This window comes from Brachyhypopomus gauderio, chromosome 12, assembly GCF_052324685.1.
Source record: "Brachyhypopomus gauderio isolate BG-103 chromosome 12, BGAUD_0.2, whole genome shotgun sequence".
In the NCBI taxonomy this organism is placed as follows: domain Eukaryota; kingdom Metazoa; phylum Chordata; class Actinopteri; order Gymnotiformes; family Hypopomidae; genus Brachyhypopomus; species Brachyhypopomus gauderio.
This window is the reverse complement of record NC_135222.1, coordinates 4345920-4365637: the sequence shown is the minus strand read 5'-3', so window position 1 is coordinate 4365637 and position 19718 is coordinate 4345920. Positions and strand designations below refer to the sequence as shown.

The 19718-nt window shown below is 45.6% G+C and overlaps 1 non-coding gene across 1 annotated transcript; it reads right to left on the bottom strand.

The window, feature by feature from the left end:
• Nucleotides 1-3600: 3600 nt before the first annotated feature.
• On the bottom strand, nucleotides 3601-3672 carry trnaq-uug (transfer RNA glutamine (anticodon UUG)). Its single transcript has one exon. It is a non-coding gene; the product is annotated as a tRNA-Gln (tRNA).
• Nucleotides 3673-19718: the final 16046 nt, after the last annotated feature.

Below are 19718 nucleotides of genomic sequence, written 5' to 3'. Positions count from 1 at the left end.
ACTTTAGTTAGAGACATGGAATTCCAGGTGTGGTTCCTCTATTTCAGGTCATTTTTAACAGTATATAACTGTACTTTATTCAAAAACACCACTGCACTTAAGAAAACATCCATTTTGTAAATTAAGTATAACATCTAAATTACATTCATTTTTTACCACCCAACAATATTTTAAATTTTTTAAAAGCTACATTTGAGATCTAAACACAGAATACTTTAAAATACTAATCTGAAAACTTAAATGAGGTACATGCCCATGTCTGAGTGAGACATGCATACAATTAGTTTAGGAACATAACATTTCTAAAACTGCTGGTATATTTATAGTGAGAAGGCGTTTGGTCAGTAATGTTTATCTTAGAACCTGTTATCTATTTTTGCTAATACCTTGAAGAACGCTTATACATGTTTTGAATTCAGAAGAGTAACTCTACATTTACTTTTACGATTTATGAATGTGGGTTCTTACCCGAGATGACAAATATTACTCGATTCTATTGTCTAGGCCCCTATATATTATATTTAATGCGATTCTACCTTTGCTGTTATATGTTTACATTTTTAAGCAAATTTAAGCAAACACAGGGATTATAAAGATATATGGCAACTATTTTCTCCCAATCTTATTTTATGTTCCCAGCCTTCAATCTTTCTTTTTATAAACGGATGAATTCTCTTATGGGAGAAGGAAGGGGAGGATTTCAGTGGAAGATAAGTGGAGAGATATGAATATCCAGTTCATTAACTCCCAACAAAAAAACATTCCTAGTGTTCTGAGACACATTTAAGGGTTTTTAGTGAAGACACTATCATTTAAATCCACTTACCTTGATGTGCATGTATGGCAGCCAGCAGGATCGTTGCAGCAAATTCTGTGCCCTGTACACTCTCAATGTCAGTGGGCCCCTATAAATGCCAGTAAATGAGGCACATGAGCAAAATTGGCCCCTCTCCCTACTCGGGTCCTGGGTAGTCAGGTCCACTTTCCCCCCCACTACCACGCCCATGGCAGCCAGATTAACCGTACCAAATATTATGTGGGGTTAGTGATATGACACAACGGGGCAACGAAGCGACTGCACTGTCCTTCTGGACTGCTGCAGGTACAAATGATTCAGACACGTGAGACACGTTAAACTGACGAAGGTAAACAGGCGCACGGGTAGCAACCTTCTGCCCGCGTGTCCTGGACAGGAGCGTGTGGTCCCAGCGTGCACCAGACAACGCTGCGCTCCCTTGAGGAGCAGCAATGTCTGGCTTTCAACCACGTCTGCCTCTGACACTGTCAACAGATTCTTGTGTGTATTTATACATGCCCACCCTTAAGGGTGTTAGGGTGTATGTGTTTAGGGTGTGTGTGTTTTGGGTGCGTGTGTGTGTGTGTGTGTGGGTGGGTGGGGTGGGGGGGGGGGGGGGGTCCTGGTCTGCAGGTATCAACCTCACCAGCAGATGGCGGATGACTTTAAGGATCAGAGGTAATAAATGTGTCAAACGTGTGTTTAACAAACTCCCCATAGCATGCTTCTTGTCACAGTCGTCTGTGTCAACTGCTTGCCTGCGCTTCTTGTTTTTAAACCTCGTGGTTAATTGCGGCATGCATCAGCCAATCGAGAGAGATGGTGCCTCCAATCAAGATCGATGGTGGTGCTCAGAGGACTTGTTGGAAAAACTTCAAATACCCTGAGCAGTCGGAATGTGAAAATATAGCCTATGTTCGTGTGTGTTTTTTTTTTTTTGGCTGTCTAGTTCTTTGGCCGTTTTCTCAGTAGCTTTAGTCTTTTAGTCTAGTGTTTATCTATTTGGCCACGCCCCCAAATATTTTTTTATCTTTATTTTTTCACATTTTAAAAGGTGTCTGGACATTTTCCTAAATCAATACACTGTGTTCCAAATTCTACTGTGTTTGTGAGACCACATTTATGACTAAAATACTACATAAAGTTAGCCGATAAAAAGTATAGAGTATAAAAGGTCTTGTTTGATATGGCAATGTTGGAAATATATATACTGCATACTTCACAACCGTTGCATGACAGGATCCAGTAAACCACAAATAAAGCTATGGGCTGTGTTTGAAATAGCCTACTACAAGCTAATTGCGTACTGACGGGGACATGTGCAGTATGCAACCAAAATACATTTTTCTGTGAAAAACACGTAAAAGATACCTGGATGATGTACTACCTCAAAGATTCCAGTACATGACCAGAGTTATCTTTGTCGTTAACTGCATCTCATCATGCATCGGTGGTGGAAAATCTCTTCCAAGTGGGAGGAACCTTCATGTCACCTCGTAGTATGGCTTGCATTTGTCACATGCCAGATACGATATTGCATGGTGCTTCAGGAACCAGTATTCAGTATACATTATATACTGGGTGCAGTATGCACTATACTGTATGTAGTAGGCTCTTTCCAACAGATCCCTGGTCACGTACCAGAATATTAATTAGTATATTAAGTATACATCAAGTATATATTATATAGTATATATAATATATATTAAGTAATATAAAGTAGTATGACATCCAGGTAATTTTTGCATACTGAAAAAAAAAATGTGGTCACAATTGCATATGGCATAATGATTTGGGGTTGGTATCAGTACACGAGTAGTATGTAGTAGGCTATTTCGAACACAGCCTCTGTCTCTGTTGTGAGGCATAGTGTTTTTTGTCAAGGAGATGAGCAATGTCCACAGTGCCTTGACATAACCTACATGTACAGCTGTTTTCAGCATTGCCTGTCAACACTTGCTCCCCTGCCATGTTGTGACTTGAGTACAGCTAGCAGCCATCTCGAACATTTTTATTATGCAGCCCCATGATCCCCAAACAGCTGACCTAATTTTAGGAAGAAGGACATGACAAATTATTACGGTCCTATAAAAACACAAGGGAAACAAATGACTTTACAAGTGTTACAATTAGTTTTATGTCTCTTTATATTTAAAAACTCATATCTGACTTTACAGAGTCTCGTTTTCTCGGTTACATCTCATAACTCATCTCGAAAGTGAGAACAGTTTACCTCTTATTCTGGTCCTTTCCCTTTTGACATAATCTTTTTTCCCAAGAGGGCTCCAGATGGTTTGGTTGGATGATTTAACACCACTGGGCCATTTTGCACCTGTACATCCATAAAGACACATGCCTGCTTGTACACAATACACATTTATATTTAAATTACCTCTGCTGTGGGTCTCTGATGTCCAGTTGACATGGCCATCTCAGAAGTGCTGCGAATGGGTTTGTTCTGCAATGATAAATGACACTAAAAATGTCCATATGCTTTTTAAAGGCTTGAGACAGCATCGTCTGGTGTTCTTCGCCTTATGCGGAATTATTTCTCTATTCAAATTACTGTCTTTACTTTTGCGATATACTGACGCATCTGGGAAGTGGGGGAAATCATTGCAACACAAATTTAAAAATCTTAAAATTTCGAAATAAAAAATTGAAAGTGGCTTAATTCGGAACATTAATTTATTAATCACTCACAAATGAGACTCAATTTAAGATCCTTACGATAAAGTTAACGTTTTTTTAACGTTTAAACACTGATTCACACATGCACATATCGGGGGGGAAAAACTTAGCGAAGGTTCTACCGAGATTTGAACTCGGATCGCTGGATTCAAAGTCCAGAGTGCTAACCATTACACCATAGAACCACTTCCTGGTCTAGCAGCCATTATTTCAATATTTGTACAAAAGAGGCAATTCATCTATTCGGTAACTTATCTGTTCTTATCTGTTCTGTAACTTTTGTTCATAGCCAAGGCCGAATGCAGAGCTTAAATATTTTGAGCTTAAATCTATACAGAATAGAATATAGCATTGTGTACAGAGTAGAATTAAAGTTACCAGTATGTTTTTCTTGTTATGGACACTAAAGCAAGGAAAAAGAAATCCATATTTATACAATGAAACGTCTTTGCATTGCCTGTAATACCCCCAGGTGTTTGTAAAGTCAGAGCTCTTAGTTTTATTTCGCATTCAAGGTCTTTGGATTAAGTATATAAAGGCATACATGAATATATGAATCACCTTTTATGAGCAGACCGTCATTTTAACTGCACGTCAGGCCATTTTCCTGTCAATTTACCACAGAAATTACCCTGGAATTCCTGTTCAGACTGTTTTGTTAACCGTTCAGTTTCGTTTTCACGGTTATTATAATAACGTATATAGTCGCCTTTCTCATGACAGACATAATAAAATTGCAGACTCAATTTAAAATTGTTCATAGAAAAATCTAACCTTAAACCTATCACCAGTCACTGTAACCCTGAGCCTAAAACCTAACCCTGTCAACACCATTCCTCTTCAATGTAACATTAAACCTCAACCCTAACCCTGTCAACACCACTGCTCTTCATCTTAACCCAAACTGTAGGATTAAATGCAGTCACTAGGATTCAACTTTCAAACAGACTAAAGGATCTCCTTTTCATAAACAGAAATCTCACAAGATCACCAATGACATGACCTCATATATCTGATGTTTAGCTGTAAACATGATTGTTGCTTCTGACAAAGGTGTAACCAAAACATTGTTGGCACTTTTTTCAGATTATCCAAGAACTCGTCTCGCCATAATGACAGACTGCTTCTTCATAAAATACATTTATCAGATGTGAATCGTATTTATATTTGTTAATATAGACGTAGACATAGACAACGTTTATGTTTGTTTTAAGCCCGGTGAGAATCAGAGTTATGGTAAGTCTCTCAGGATTAACGCTATCAGTGAGGTCTGGTTGAAAACCACCAAACATATCCAACAATGTGATGATCTTCAAAACCTCCAGCCTGTGGCCCCTGGACGGTCCGAACCTTGTGTGCTACGTGCATCAGGACGATGAGACCGCAGCAGGGTCATGTTCGTCCTGACTGCTGAGAGTCCGTGACCACGTTGAGATTAGGTACGCTGGCAACTTGAATGTGTTTGACTGTTAGATGCTGAAGGGTGAAGCCATGCACGGCACTGTAGGCCTGTGTTTACACCTCACACTGCATAAGGGAAACACACTGATCCATTTGTTCGATCCACATCCAATGACCAACAGGCTTGGCTTTAACACAGAGCAAATAGTAAAACAGTGTGGTAACCTAAATCTGGATGTGAGATCTGACATTCAAAGCAAACTGACATCATTCGCTAAATTAAGGCCAGTGTAAACCACTACTGATTCTTCTCCTTATGCTATAGCCTCTACCAGTCTCCACATTTAGATTGGTGGTGTTGTACAAGAAAGAGCATCTGTGTTGCTATGGTGATTCTTTCCTATTCTGTAATGACAGCAAATATGAACCAATGTAAATGAACACCGTGTTACTGTTGAATGCAGTTTTTTATTAATGAGTTATCAACATGGTCTAACAAATGCAGAACAAATTACTGGTAATGCATACTATTAACACGTACTGTCGCAAATATAGAATACATTGTCACACAAACTCTGCAAGAACTATGGCTGCTAATTATGATGAAAATGCCTGCCAGGCAAAGAAAACGTAGCCTGCATTTCCAGCCTGCCATCACCTGGAAAGACCTTTCCTTTGGCTGAGTGAGGGGACTGATGACAAATTCCAGTCAGACATGTTCAATGTGATAAGACTTATTGCCCTCACAGGCCCTTATTGCCCCAGCCTGTGTGGTGAAACAAAGCCAGTCAAATCCAGCCCCTCTCACTGCCTGCTGACTTTGGGTCGGTTCCTGAGCACATGATGGCACGACACTGTCCTGCCTTTAACAGGGAACCAGGGACGTTTCCTTCACCAAAATGGTTTCTGATCAGCCACGAGGCCGATCAGAAACAAATCTACTAGGACGAGGAATTGTTATATAAAGATATAACAACATATATACTCAGAGATAAACAAGCTATTCACCAAATAAACAAAACTTTCTTTTGTTGTATTGAGACAGCATCTCAACAACAATCTTCAGAAGTACAATGTGTGAAACTGTGCCCTTACTGTGTATATATGTGAGAATACTTACCCTTAGCACGAGGGGCATAACAAATATCCCATTAGACTGCTCATCTGTAACGTGCTTGGGATCTTTTTGCCAGTGTCATTCCGAAATCCCATCATCAGATTTCAAATAAATGAACTCATTATGACATAGCAAGCAGAAAGATCCACGAGGATCAATTTGATTAGAGTTGGCAATGCAGAAAAAGGACAAGGTTTGCTCTTTATGTGATCAACAAGTTCAGCTTGATCTTAACCGGTTAGATCTGGAAACACTATTACAGTAAATGGCCAAATGTTTATGGAAACCTTGCCTTGTTACTGAGTTCAGGGGCTTCAGAGGTACACCCATTGCTAACGGGTGTATAAGATCAAGCACACAGGCATGCAATCTCCACAGACAAACACTGGCAGCAGAACGGGTCACACTGAAGGACTCTGTGACTTTAAACACACCGCTGACATGGGGTGTCACATTTGCTACAAGATCTGCCCCAGTCAACTGCACGTACAATTATGTGTGAAATGGAAGTTTGCAGGAGCAACACCAGCTCAGCCATGAAGCTTTAAGCGCTGAAGCACGTAGTGCATAAAAATGGCATAAAAATCTTCTGTTCCATCACTCACCGCACAGTTCCAATCCGTCTCTGGAAGCAACAGGAACTGTGTGCCAGGAGTTTCACAACATTGGTTTCCATGATTATCCCATAATGCTCACAAGCCTAAGAACCCATACCAGGAGCTGCAGTTGTATGGAGTGGTGTGCTGCACACCTTCACTGGACTCTTGAGAGGTGGAGATGTTCTCTGGAGTGATGAATAATGCTTCACTATCTGTCTGATGGACCAATCTGGGCTTGGAAGAATCTTTTCTGGTCACCTACCAGAAAGCATAGTGCCAACATCACATTTTAGTGGAGATGGGGTAATAGTCTGGACTGTATCTCAGTGTGTGAGCTGGGCCCCATAGTTCCAGTGGAGGATGTATGTGTGTCCCATTATCTTTTCTTGTCTCTGCCTGACTGTGCCCTTGTGAACAAAGCAAGGTGCGTGAAGATATGGTTTGGTTTGGGGGAATTCCCGCAGCATACGTTATTCTTTACGTTATTGACCATTAATATACATGCATTTTGTGATGATTATATATATATATATATATATATATATATATATATATATATATATATATATATATATATATATATATATATATATATATATGAAAGAATTTTATTATTTAAATTATTTAATTCAAATATCTAAGATAAACAAAACAAAAGTTAATCCAGTAAATGCTCTAGTTTTAATGTCTAGATGCTAGTTTTAATGTCCACCAGATGGCGTAAGTATTAGCTACTCGGCATGCGGTCTAGCGGCGTTGCATGACACTTAGTACAGGAGACAATAGCGTCGATTTATGAGCGATGTGGACATCCCAGTCCATAAATATTTTATGTAATGTCATCTTATCAACAGCTTGCATTTTACTCAAGTAACTTTGCTAGAAACATTAGACTAATAAGTCGGTATTTTTCTATCATAAGCCGACTGATTGATTTCATACTCTGAGCTATAGCATTTCAGGTAAACACTGTCAGGTTTGCACCAACAACGCTTCTAAGCTCATCCAGAACCTCTGGTCCATACACTAACAAAGCCCCTTTGCCAACTACTGAAGAAGTTTCTCCCTTTTGCAGTCGAAAACGGCTGTGATTGGCTGAATGTTCATAGGTAAAATGAAACCTACTATAAGTGATCGAGTTGGCGTGAGTGGTACTATCATGTTTAAAACATCTTGGAAGCAACTCAATAAGCCATCTCGACGACCCGGATGTCATTGCACTTGTCCATTCCAAAATGCTAGTTTCTCTCAGGAAGCTACTGAACCAAAATGGTTACGGTCATGCGCCTTGTGGCTTACAATACCACGAATGACCAGTGGGGGGCAATCAAAGCTCGTATAGATAACATGGATGTTTCGGACGCTCTGTTTCGTTAAACCTATATATGGACGGTGTGTGATGATGCATGTATGTCTACAAATTCTAAAGAATAATATGTTTTTACTCTTAATTTTTCGAGCATACATGTATGTATAAAATGGATTCACTAGCCTGTGTGTCTTCTGACCAACAGCTATAGGTTATTTTTCAAGTTCACTGATTCCTAGAAAGAAATAGACAAGAACAAAACCCATAAACAATGACATTGCACTGTACATTTTATCCAAATACATTTTGTAAGCTTGGAATGGTATTATACTGGGATTTTTTGTGAGCAATATATGTGTGAACCGTTGACTGATTAAGTGGTCTAGACTTGACGAAGGTAGCTAATGATTGTGAAGTGGAATTACTGTGTTCCCAGTAACACATGCCTGTGGGTGCAAATGTGTTTGATTGTGTTTGTGTGCGCATGTGTGAGAGAGAGAGTTCACGTAGGTTTGTGTGTGTGTGTGTGTGTGTGTGTGTGTGTGTGTGTGTGTGTGTGTGTGTGTGTGTGTGTGTACATGTTTGTGTGTGTGCGTGTGGCGACTGATGTGGGTCATTACTCTTTTCCCTGGGGAGAGGAGGGGAGAGGAGGGGGTAGGATGGATGGATAAGGGAGGGGGGGCCCGCAGGGAGGTGAATCGAATAACTCAGCCTGCCATCCCTGTGCTGACATGTGTGTGTGTGTGTGTGTGTGTGTGTGTGTGTGTGTGTGTGTGTGTGTGTGTGTGTGTGTGTGTGTGTGTGTGAGAGAGAGAGAGAGAGAGAGAAGGATTATATCAACCAATGGAAAATGTGTTTGTTCATTAGTTTAGTTCTGTATATAAGGAGCTCCTGCTCCATGATCTCCGTATAATTGTTCTTGCTTTAACGTGTTTACTCATGATGTGAGGTAACACGAGATCTATCAACTGTTTCCAAAAGAGAAGCAAATAAATCAATCAGTAACCGCACACCTTCACACTACCTGGTCAACGCGAAAACGGGATCCTACATTACTAATAGGACATAAAGAGCGAATAACTCCGGATTGACCATAGGCGCTATGAAGAGCACAACCTGGATCATCTCATCTTGGATGTGGTTTAGTGCAAACTTTAAAAATCCAGGTTTTGGTGAGACACTAACTTGTCATGAAAATATGCCACAAAAACTGGCAGTTGCTTATCACATTTAATACATTTAATACCACTAGTGTTACATCACCCTGCACTCACAAACACACACACACTCACTACAGTACACATGCCATCAGCATCTGACACGAACCACTCTGCAGTATAGCTCTGTAATACATTGACTTCCCCATGACTACTGTTAATAAAGGCAATCCCAGAAGCGGTACGGAAAGATCAGCTCCTGGTATTAAAATTCATACGGAGATAATGGCAATAATCCCCCTCCCTCCTGTAAGCTCTTTATTTCGATCTCTCGTTCAACAACATCCTTCCTCACCGTTCCTTATGCCAGTGTTTTCCCCGTGTGCTCCACGTTGAGTAGGTCGGGGATCTCACAGTGAGTAAACAGACCACCCCCACCAACCCACCCCCTCCGTCTCAACAACTATGGACCCAAATAAAACGGTCTTGCATCCGGAATACCAATTTATTTATTTGTTTATTTATGTGGTATGGGGCAAGGGACAACTTAGTCCATGTGTTGCAGAAACATGACCAGTGATTGATAACAGGCAAACAGCACTTGCGTCATTACCGGCCTAATCGAAAGAGGCTGTTCACGCTCTGAAATTCGGGTCCGTTTCTCAAGGATTTCCAAGGTCGACACATGGCCAGAAGATTGAATGGAAATAACGCAGTTCTGTCTTAGAGGCTACAGTAAACGTGTTTACTAGCACACACTGCAGAAAATGTACACATATATCTATATCACTGTAATATATATATATATATATATATATATATATATATATATATATATATATATATATATATATATATAATTTCTCCCAAAGCTTAATAGTAACTTTGGGCAAGTTAACAGAATCCAAATTGGATATTTTCCACTCAGCACGGTTACTGAATTACAGAATTACTGACGTTTGAAAGTGGTTTGATAATGCTACAAAAGAGACAAGGTTATGAGACATTTTGCATATACTGACAACCTACAGCAATCGACAGTTGGTAGTGTAAGAATGTAACACGAATCAAAACAATAATACAGATATTTACATTTATAATCACAAATATAATAGTTTTCATTACAAAAGCAATTGAATTCAAGCTCTATTCCGTGCAGCGAAAGAGTTAAATGTTTTCTCGGTCGTTTGTGTACACTTGATTGACGTTTTGGGGGACTATAGTAGTGACGCGGTCCAATCAGCTTACGGTCAGTTTACCCCCACGTGGGTGTGCTGAGCGCTGATTGGTGCTTTAGCTAATGTTGATTGTGGCTGGGTCAAACCCCACGTGGAGCTTTCATTCAATCATTGAACAATTCAACTGCACCCGATTTTCTATTGAAATTCTACATATACTGTATATAAAATTTGAAGATCCAAAGGGGATATGTAACCTACAAATTGATATTTTGTCAGTGGTGTAAATGTAATTGATCAACATCGAAAACACGAGGTTTACATCATGCACGTTTACACAAAAATAGACGAGCCTTTTATTTTGATAACGAGCAAAATATTTTCAGGGCCTTATTCTGTATCAATTGCTCAACTCTTGCAAAACTGTTGTTGTTACGTTAATAAAGATCAAAGCACTAGCTCGGTCCCCCTAAGACTTTTATTTACAATTGCTAGCGAGAATGAGAAATTAGACAGGCAACCCCCCCCCTTCAGATACGCTGCGGGAGGGATTTGTGCGTGTTTCTCACAAGAAAAGAACTCGAATCTCCCATTGAAAAGCTGTGGAGGTTCAGCAAGGAAGGAGAGAGAATCGGGCGAGGAGGAAGGAGTGTTGTGTGAACGGAGCGGGACAGCGGGCGAGACAAAAGAGGCAGCGGCCGCGTCGAGAGTCGTGTCCGCCTCGGGAGCGAGAGAACCAGCTAGCCACGTCTCTTTCTCGGTTTTTTCACGGCAAAATATAACAGGGCGGGGAACCAGCGAGAGCCGAGCGCCGGTATTGTCTCGTTCGAGGTAAGGAAGACGGGAGACGGAAAGCGGGCGTCTCGGGCCGCGTTGCGCCGCTTCTCTGTGGCTCGGCGATAACCAGAACAAAGGGAGTCTCGAGCGAGGGGCGCGCGAGCCGAGAGCAGCGCGCGAGCTCCCGCTCCACCGTCGCCCCACTGCAACGAGGCCACATGCACTTGTGAGAGCCACAATAGCTTCAAACTCCCTCCTACATCCGCCTGCACAAAACAACGCTGGAAGAAGACCGCTAAATCACGACAAACCATCCGCAATGTTTCCCCAGAATCGACCCCCGGTAAGTTGCGCCACTTTACGAAAAAAAACATTATTATTGAACTGTGCATCGACTGTGTCCACTGGAATCCGTATTTTTATGCAGTGTGTAGACACCCTTTGTTTGTTGACCGTGTTAAACATTCCCGTAGGTTTTGAAACTAGCTTGTGGTGAAAGCAAAAATGGTTGGACCAAAATAACCACTTTTCGCTTCAAACCGGCCTTAAGATTGTTTTAAGAAGTAGTAGTTACCGTTCCGCCAAATGAACTGGTACTTTGGTACCCAAAGTTGTTTGATGGTTCATAATGGGCCAGGTCTCGAGTTGCTGGTGTGGGACGGTGGATCAGTTGTTTATCTTTGGTGTGGACTGGCGTTATAGAGGTCTGTTGGCTTATTACTGTACATATACTACACATAGTAAGCGAGTTTTCCTGGGTGTGCAAATGTGTTAATCAATTGTAACAGTGCAGCAGTGGACGAAATGTGATACATTGAAGCCCTGTTCATGTGTGTCCATGTCCAGTAGTGAACTATACTTGTACATTTCATGAATCATCAAACCTTTTAGGAAACATCATCTCCCAGTTCTGAAATAAACAACACAATCCTAAAATGTATAGACCATTTAGCATTTAAAAGTGCTTATTGTCTTCCTGAAACAAGATCTATATTAGCAGCTCGTAGGCCGTTGTGTTTGTAAATATCATGTTTTGTGGAGATAACACTGTGTCTGCTTTGTACAGGCAATGTATGGAATTCGTAGTTTTTTAAGAACAGTTAATAAATACGTGGTTGATCCAGGCGGCACATGGGGAGAGCCTCCCTGAGATTTCCCCATAGTTCACACTCCCTTCCCCCAGTGGCCCTAAGCACTACCCCTAGAATTCTCCACTGTTCATTTCCTAAGGGATGGAAATGAGATTCCACTAGGGAGTGGGGTTGTGTGACACGAAGGCAGATGCACCAGGGTCTGTGTGTGTGTGTGTGTGTGTGTGTGTGTGTGTGTGTGTGTGTGCCTGCCTGCCTGCATGTGTCTGCCTGCCTGCATGTGTCTGCCTGCCTGCATGTGTCTGCCTGCCTGCATGTGTCTGCCTGCCTGCCTGCGTCTGCCTGCCTGCCTGCGTGTGTCTGCCTGCCTGCCTGCCTGCGTGTGTCTGCCTGCCTGCGTGTGTCTGCCTGCCTGCGTGTGTCTGCCTGCCTGCGTGTGTCTGCCTGCCTGCGTGTGTCTGCCTGCCTGCGTGTGTCTGCCTGCCTGCGTGCGCGTCTGCCTGCGTGCGCGTCTGCCTGCGTGCGCGTCTGCCTGCGTGCGCGTCTGCCTGCGTGCGCGTCTGCCTGCGTGCGCGTCTGCCTGCGTGCGCGTCTGCCTGCGTGCGCGTCTGCCTGCCTGCGCGTGTCTGCCTGCCTGCGCGTGTCTGTCTGCCTGCGCGTGTCTGTCTGCCTGCGCGTGTCTGTCTGCCTGCGTGTGTCTGTCTGCCTGCGTGTGTCTGTCTGCCTGCGTGTGTCTGTCTGCCTGCGTGCGTCTGCCTGCCTGCGTGCGTCTGCCTGCCTGCGCGCGTCTGCCTGCCTGCGCGCGTCTGCCTGCCTGCGCGCGTCTGCCTGCCTGCGTGCGTGTCTGCCTGCGTGCGTGTCTGCCTGCGTGTGCGCCTGCGTGTGCGCCTGCCTGTTTGTGATGCCAGAACCTTGGGCTGTGGCCTTCATTCACTTATTCAATTCACCTCAACTTCTATTATCATCGTACCAATACACAATTGTGTATAGCAGTGTATGCAATGACAGAATGCACTTTAGCAAGCCCTCAGTGTAAATATATAACACGGTGCAGTAAAGAAAAACATACTTCATATCTGGATTGAGCTACCAAGCTTGGGCGTTTGTGTTTCAGTGTGTCCTTTTCCCAAGCTTGGTGCTCCTTGTGAACGTCGTGGTGAAAGATCTTCCTCAGGAAGAGCAAGGAAAATCTAATGGGAATAATTGAACACTATGTAACATGCAACCTGGTCTTGGATACCCTGTTAAACATCGTTTTAGGTGCAAAAAATGGCAAAAAATAAATACACTCACACACTTCTGAAACAATCATAGCTGTTATCAAATAGTCTCTGTATTTTTATATTCAGGATGTATTTTCTCCAATAGGTACACCCAGCTATTTACAGTCTTACAAGTTGAACAATCAGGACTCTCATAATTAAGTACCATGACCTACATTTCCCTTGGCTGTCATTTAAGGTAGACATCTGTGGCCCTGCGTGTTGAGGGCCAACTCCTGTAGCACTTTAGCTCAGAGCCTAATCCAACACTCTATGTACGGTCACACAAACAAACACCTACAAACACCTTCTAGCAGAGTCAGATGTGGCTAATTATTAATATTATTATGGTCTGTGGTAGGTGAGTCTTTCAGGAACACATCTGAAGACTAATCTGAACTCATTTAAGCTGAGAATTGTCTCTGGTCATTGGGGGGGGGCTTGGTGGATGTGGGCAGCTTCCTTCAGCTCTTCTGCGTAGAAGTTGTTCCTGTTTTTGTGAGTCATGGGGCTGCCTCCCCTGCCCACATCCCACATTCCAGCTTCATCTGCCGGAAAAAAACGAGACACTCGGCCTAGATCAGAAACCGAGGATACATTCCTCCAGCTTCGGCTCGCCGGGGACGTACCGCGGCTCGGCGGGTGAGCGGGTGCGGGAGAGTCTCCATCGTCAGTCCAGCCTGTGCTTGAAGTTTCTCACATGCCCGACGGCTCCTGTCACTCAGGCCCTGGAAGCCCGCCCGGGCAGCACATCCACTGCAGAACTCGCGTCCCGGATCCGGAGCGGTTGTGGAGTATGATGCAGCTGTGTAAAATCCCCAGAACAGAAGGGACAAACAGTCTCGCGGTTACCTAATAAAGGAAGGCACCTACAGCAATTAATGCATCAGACAAGGCAGCCGTCCAGCACCGCTAATGCATCCTGACAGCAGTGGAAATTTGCATAACGAGCTTGTGGAGATGGGAGAGAAAAGATGTGTGGCACTAATGAAACAGGTGCCAGCCCCACCTCCAAAAACACACACACACACACTGGTGCTCTCGCACTCACACCAGCCCCCCGTGTGTGGAAGTTGCAGATTTCTGGGCCATATCTTGGAGATCCGAGCCGATCAGTAAAATCAGCCGACGCTCGGGTCAGAATCCTGGGGGCGGTGCTTTAATATGCAAATAACCGGCAGTTGTTGACACTTTATTTGAATGGTTCGTCGAGTCCTAAACTTCAAAGGCTTTCCGCAGGGCCGCCACACACACACACACACACACACACGCTCGTCATGCTGTGTGCTGTGTTTGCGTATCGCACCTCCAGGATAAAGGAGGTGCGATACCTCCAGGATAAAGGAGGTGTTCTCTCCCTGGGAAAGGAAGGCGGCTGCTCGGTGCTCAGAGGTGCTCTTGTGTGAGCTTGGCTGGATGTTAACGCTAACTGTTTATTTCCTGGGAAAGTGCGATTATAATTAGCACACCCGCTCACTCCGCGGGGGCATCTCCAGTCGGGACTTCCACCGAAGCTCAAGTAACCGATGATGTCAGCGGCTGCGTGCGAATCTCTCTCATTAGTTCGGCACGTCCGCCTCTTCCACCCTAGCCTGTCTTTACGGATCACGTTTGCAGATACGTCTGATCGCTGAAAGGTGCCAGTCAAGTCTTTCGCTTTTACTCCCGAAGCTTCTAGTTAGTTTTGGAGGGCCCAGTCATCTCCCGTAATTCGTGCGGGAGACAGAAACGTCGTCTTCAAAGAGGGAGATAAACACGGCGGCAGATGTCGGCGCGCCCGGCCTCTGAGGCCGCCCGGCGTCACGGAGCTTCTCGGGGAGAGCCAGCACGGGAGTCATGTGCTTCTCCCGTCAGACCTCTGACAAAATGAAAGGAACTGTTGTTTCAAACCCTGAGGGGATAACAGCAGTCTCGGTGCTGGGCGGGCGGGCTGGCGGCGTCTGAGCCGGGGCGTGAGCTGCGAGATGTGCCACTGTCTGCACTTGCTCATGTGCCTTTCAGCACGTCTGTAAAATGGTAGACATGTTTGAAATGTTCGCATGTGGAAAAAAAAAACAAGTATTTACAGAGCGAGAACTCTGCGATCAAACTTCCCGTGCTTTCCCCATCTCGGAAATAAATAAATAAACAAATGTGGCGATGTACTTGCGTTTGCGTATAAATATAGCCAGACGCTACCTATAGAGTGCCTTCACTACACATCTACAGTCTCTTTTTACTAAAGAAGTAAGTAGTAGTTGGACATCGTTTCCCTTTAAAGACCTGTGGTGCTGAATTTAGCACCAGTTTTAAATCATTACCAGCCCTGGGTGTCTCTTGGATCTTCCCACACTGATTCAGTTAAAACTGGGGCGGTTTAATGAGCCCAGGAGACAAAGGGCATTGCACGTCTGACGCCTCTGCTCAGCCCCACGGCTGTGGCTCTTGGCAGGACGCCTGAGGGACCAGACCGCACGACGTTACTGAAGATGTGCCAGCAGGTTCCCTGAACACAACAGATATGGTGAATCTGTGCAAACGTGGACCCAAAATGGCTGCCACGCACTAGCCAACGACACGGGACTTGAGCCAAAATGGTTTTGTCGTGGCAAGGCGGCGGCAGACTTCGGCACTGCTCGTGGTGGGGTCGGTGTTCAGGGCCACTTGGTAGGGCCCTTCAGTGAAAGGGCCCTATTTCCTTTTCCGGAAGTGTCTTTGCACCTGTGCATAGAGGCGCACAATAGGAGGTGCATATCAGAACAGAGGCGGTGGGGGTTGTGAGATGAAGAGAAGGAATAGAACACAATCTCCCTCCCTCCCTCCCTCCCTCCCTCCCTCCCTCCCTTCCTGGCTTTCTTTCCCCCCCTCCCTCCTTTGGCCTTCCTCCCCTTGTTCCTCGGGCTCCTTTCTTTAGCATGGGAGGAGTAATTGATGTGTGTGCGTGCTCCCTGCTAGGTCGGAGCTGCGTGAGTCCAGGCATGGGGGCGGTGGATTGAATTGCAGTGCTGGAGAGAGGAGCTCGTTATGGGCCCTCTAACAATGCACCAGCCCTCTCCTGAGCCCCCAGCCAAGGGGCTTCCTTCACCCCCACCCACCCCCCAAAGTCCCCTCTCAGAGCCCCCACCCCACCCCGCATTGACCTACCCTTTGCCACCTTTCTCGAAGCGAACTTCGATTGTCCTCTGCCTCCGCGTGTGTGTTTGGATCTCATGCACAGACGGGTTGCAGGACGCCGACGGACGTGCGATCGGGGATCTCGGGTCACCTCGCGTGTCGCGAGCGTTTAACTAGCGTGGTTCGCACAGCGGTTCGGTTACCACGCAAGCAGACATTACATGGGTTGGAAGTATGGCAGCGTTCGGGACAGTCCACTAACACACATCCCCCCCCCCCCCCTCTCTCTCTCTCTCCGGGCTCGTTAAATGGGGGTGGGGAGGAAACGAATGTGTTTGTGTGAGCAAAACGCAGAGCAGCAGTGTGTGTGCGCGGGCGAGAGGTCCTCGGCTCAGACGTAGCGCCCGGCCTTCCAGCTCCAGAGGGGCTTTGTCTGCCTGTCCGCATGCGTTAGCCTGAGGCCGGGGGCCTAATTGGTGCGGCTGGCACGGAGCAGCTAGCCTTGTGGGTAGAGCGCTCTGAGGGGGTCCCTCTTTCCCGGGTCCTTTCTAATCCGGGCTTAATTTTAAGCAAATGTCTTAATTTGAACAGATAGTCTCCTCCGCTTGTGCACGCACATGTGCACATACTGTCATGTACGCCTATGCTCACACACACACACACACACACACACACACACACACACACACACACACACACATCTGTCTCTAATGCATTATCCCCTAACAATGGTCCCTGTGTCAGACCCCCCCCCCCCCCATCATTACTGCTCGTGGTGGGGAGCTTGTCTTTCATCTGTGCCCTTCAGTGTTGCCTTGTACACAGTGTCTGAGTGTGTATGCATCACACACACACACACACACACCCTCACACCCCTCCCCAACCCAAAAGGAACTACTTTGTGCATTCATAAATGTTGATTTTGTAAAGTACTTCCTGCTAGTGTCATGTGCTCTTTAGCACACAGTCCTGAGGTTCTGAAGCATGTTAACTGAGCACACCCAGAACTGCTGTTACTAATGCAAGGGATGTCCTAGTCCTGTCCCTCAAAGACATTCAGTGAGCCTGTAACTTCTTCCGTACCCAGGCTGTAAATAGATTCACCTTGCACGCATACGCACGGCCACGCCCACTTTCACACCCCCCCTCTCCTCTGTTTTTCATGCAGGCACCTCTTCAGCCACCCCCCGGGTCCTCGGTGGCAGCGGCTGCAGCAGCACCGGCTCAGTCTCTGAAGCTCACCCTACCCCGAGACCCCTGGACCGCATCAAGGAGGAGTTTCAGTTCCTCCAGACCCAGTACCACAGGTGAGATGTTGCCTGGACTCCACCCCCACCCGTGAGCCGACGCCTCCGGTCACCTCTGCGTTTTAGCGTTAGCGTGTAGCGCAACCGCTGTGGAGAACAAACGCCCACAGCGCCCATAAATGCCTTAGACTGTAAACGTAGCAACAGTCAAAGTTTTATCACTTCTAAGGCTAATGGTTCTTCTCCTGAAAAAAACTGCTGTTGTCATAGCGCTATCTAAGGGGGGGGTGGGGGGGGGGGGGGAAATATCGTGTGGTACGAGTCTCTGTTTGTACTGGTGATCTCACTGGGAGTGGAGCAGGAGGTGAAGATATCAAGTCTTTTCTTGATTGGAAGGAGGTGATATAAACTAGGGAGAACGGGGTGTCCCCGAGGGTCTCGGTTTACGTTTATTTTTAAAAACCATTAATATTGGTTGGATTTGTTCAGAGAGGGCATGTTTCCACCAGAACCACAAAGCCCGCTGAATTCCTGAAAATGGTCAAATTCTAGCTTGGAACTGCTTTGCTCACATGATGCTCACACTCCAATACCCCTGCTCTGTCTTAAACACACACACACACACACACACACACACACACACCCCCCCCCCCTTTGATTCTGGGGCATTTGTGCATGGTGTTTGATGTACCCTCTGAAGTCCAGGAATGTGTCCAGATCAGGCACGGCTGGCATATTTGGGTCTCTGCTACACCCCCTGTCTCCCATTCACCCCTCCCCCAGCTCTCTCGCTCTCTCTCTGTCTCTCTCTCTCTCTCTTTCTGTTTGTCTGCTTCCTCTCTGTCTTGGCACACCTTCACACGATTGTCACTCGGGCTCTCTGAGGCGTGATGACCAGGCCCGTCCCTCTTTCCACACTCCCATTGTTGGGGCCCCATTCAAGCGCTCAGCCCAATCAAATCAGAGCCTCCCTGTCCAAATAGCAGCCCAGCCATCCTAATGGCTGCTGAGTTTGTGCATCTTTCATTGACGCTGGTGCATCAGTGTTGTCAGCTAGACACACGCACACACACCCATGCACACACACGAAACCGGTTTAAAAATGAATAAATAAAATAAAAACTCCATCAAATGAATTTTCTCCCTGTGTTGCATTCACTAAACATTTGACTCTGACCGCTGATGCATGAACGCTGCACATTGTCATTCTGTAAAACGTTCACATGTCTTTGATCTTTGCACGTGGCCAATGCAGGAAAATAAATCGGTGTCTAACCGAACGCAGAGCCACAACGGACGCCAAGCCGTGCGTTCGGATAATATTCAAAAGCGTTGAATAAGTTCATGGCCACCGGAGATTGGTTGTGTGGGAGTAGCTGCATCACACCATTCACTACTGGCAGAGAACCACCACCACGTTCGGAGGGGCATGGAGGCATCACGGGGGCTCCTGCCATGGTCCCACCCCTCCTGTGGGTCAGGAGAAGGAGAGAGAGAGGAGGTGAGAGGAGGCCCACTGGCAGCTCCTCTGCTCTCTCTCCCTTCCCCAGTGCCAGGCAGCATTGTCTTACCTATAATCAGGGCCTCTGGGGGTTAGCTGTGTCCTAGGGAAAACATGCCCCACACACACACACACACACGCACTACATGCTGGCAGAGACAGATCAGGGCTATACATAGCGTGGCTTAGATTTTAATTTTAGCTCTGTTGATTGAAGCTGCCGTCTGATTGTTGGATTAGGGGATGGGGAAGAGATGGCGGTAAAGTGAGGTGAACTGAAGGGCGTGTGTGTGTGTGTGTGTGTGTGTGTGTGTGTGTCTGAGAGCTTTAGTAGAAAAGGGACCTGCTTCCTTCTACCACTGGGCAAAAGAAACAGGCACCGGGTTGACCAGCCCACATCTGGACCAGCTGCAAACTGCAGAAAACAAGTGTTGCTGCATGTTTTTGTGTGTGTGTGTGTGCTGCTATGAGCTGTTCTAAATAGCAGGGAGAGAGAGAT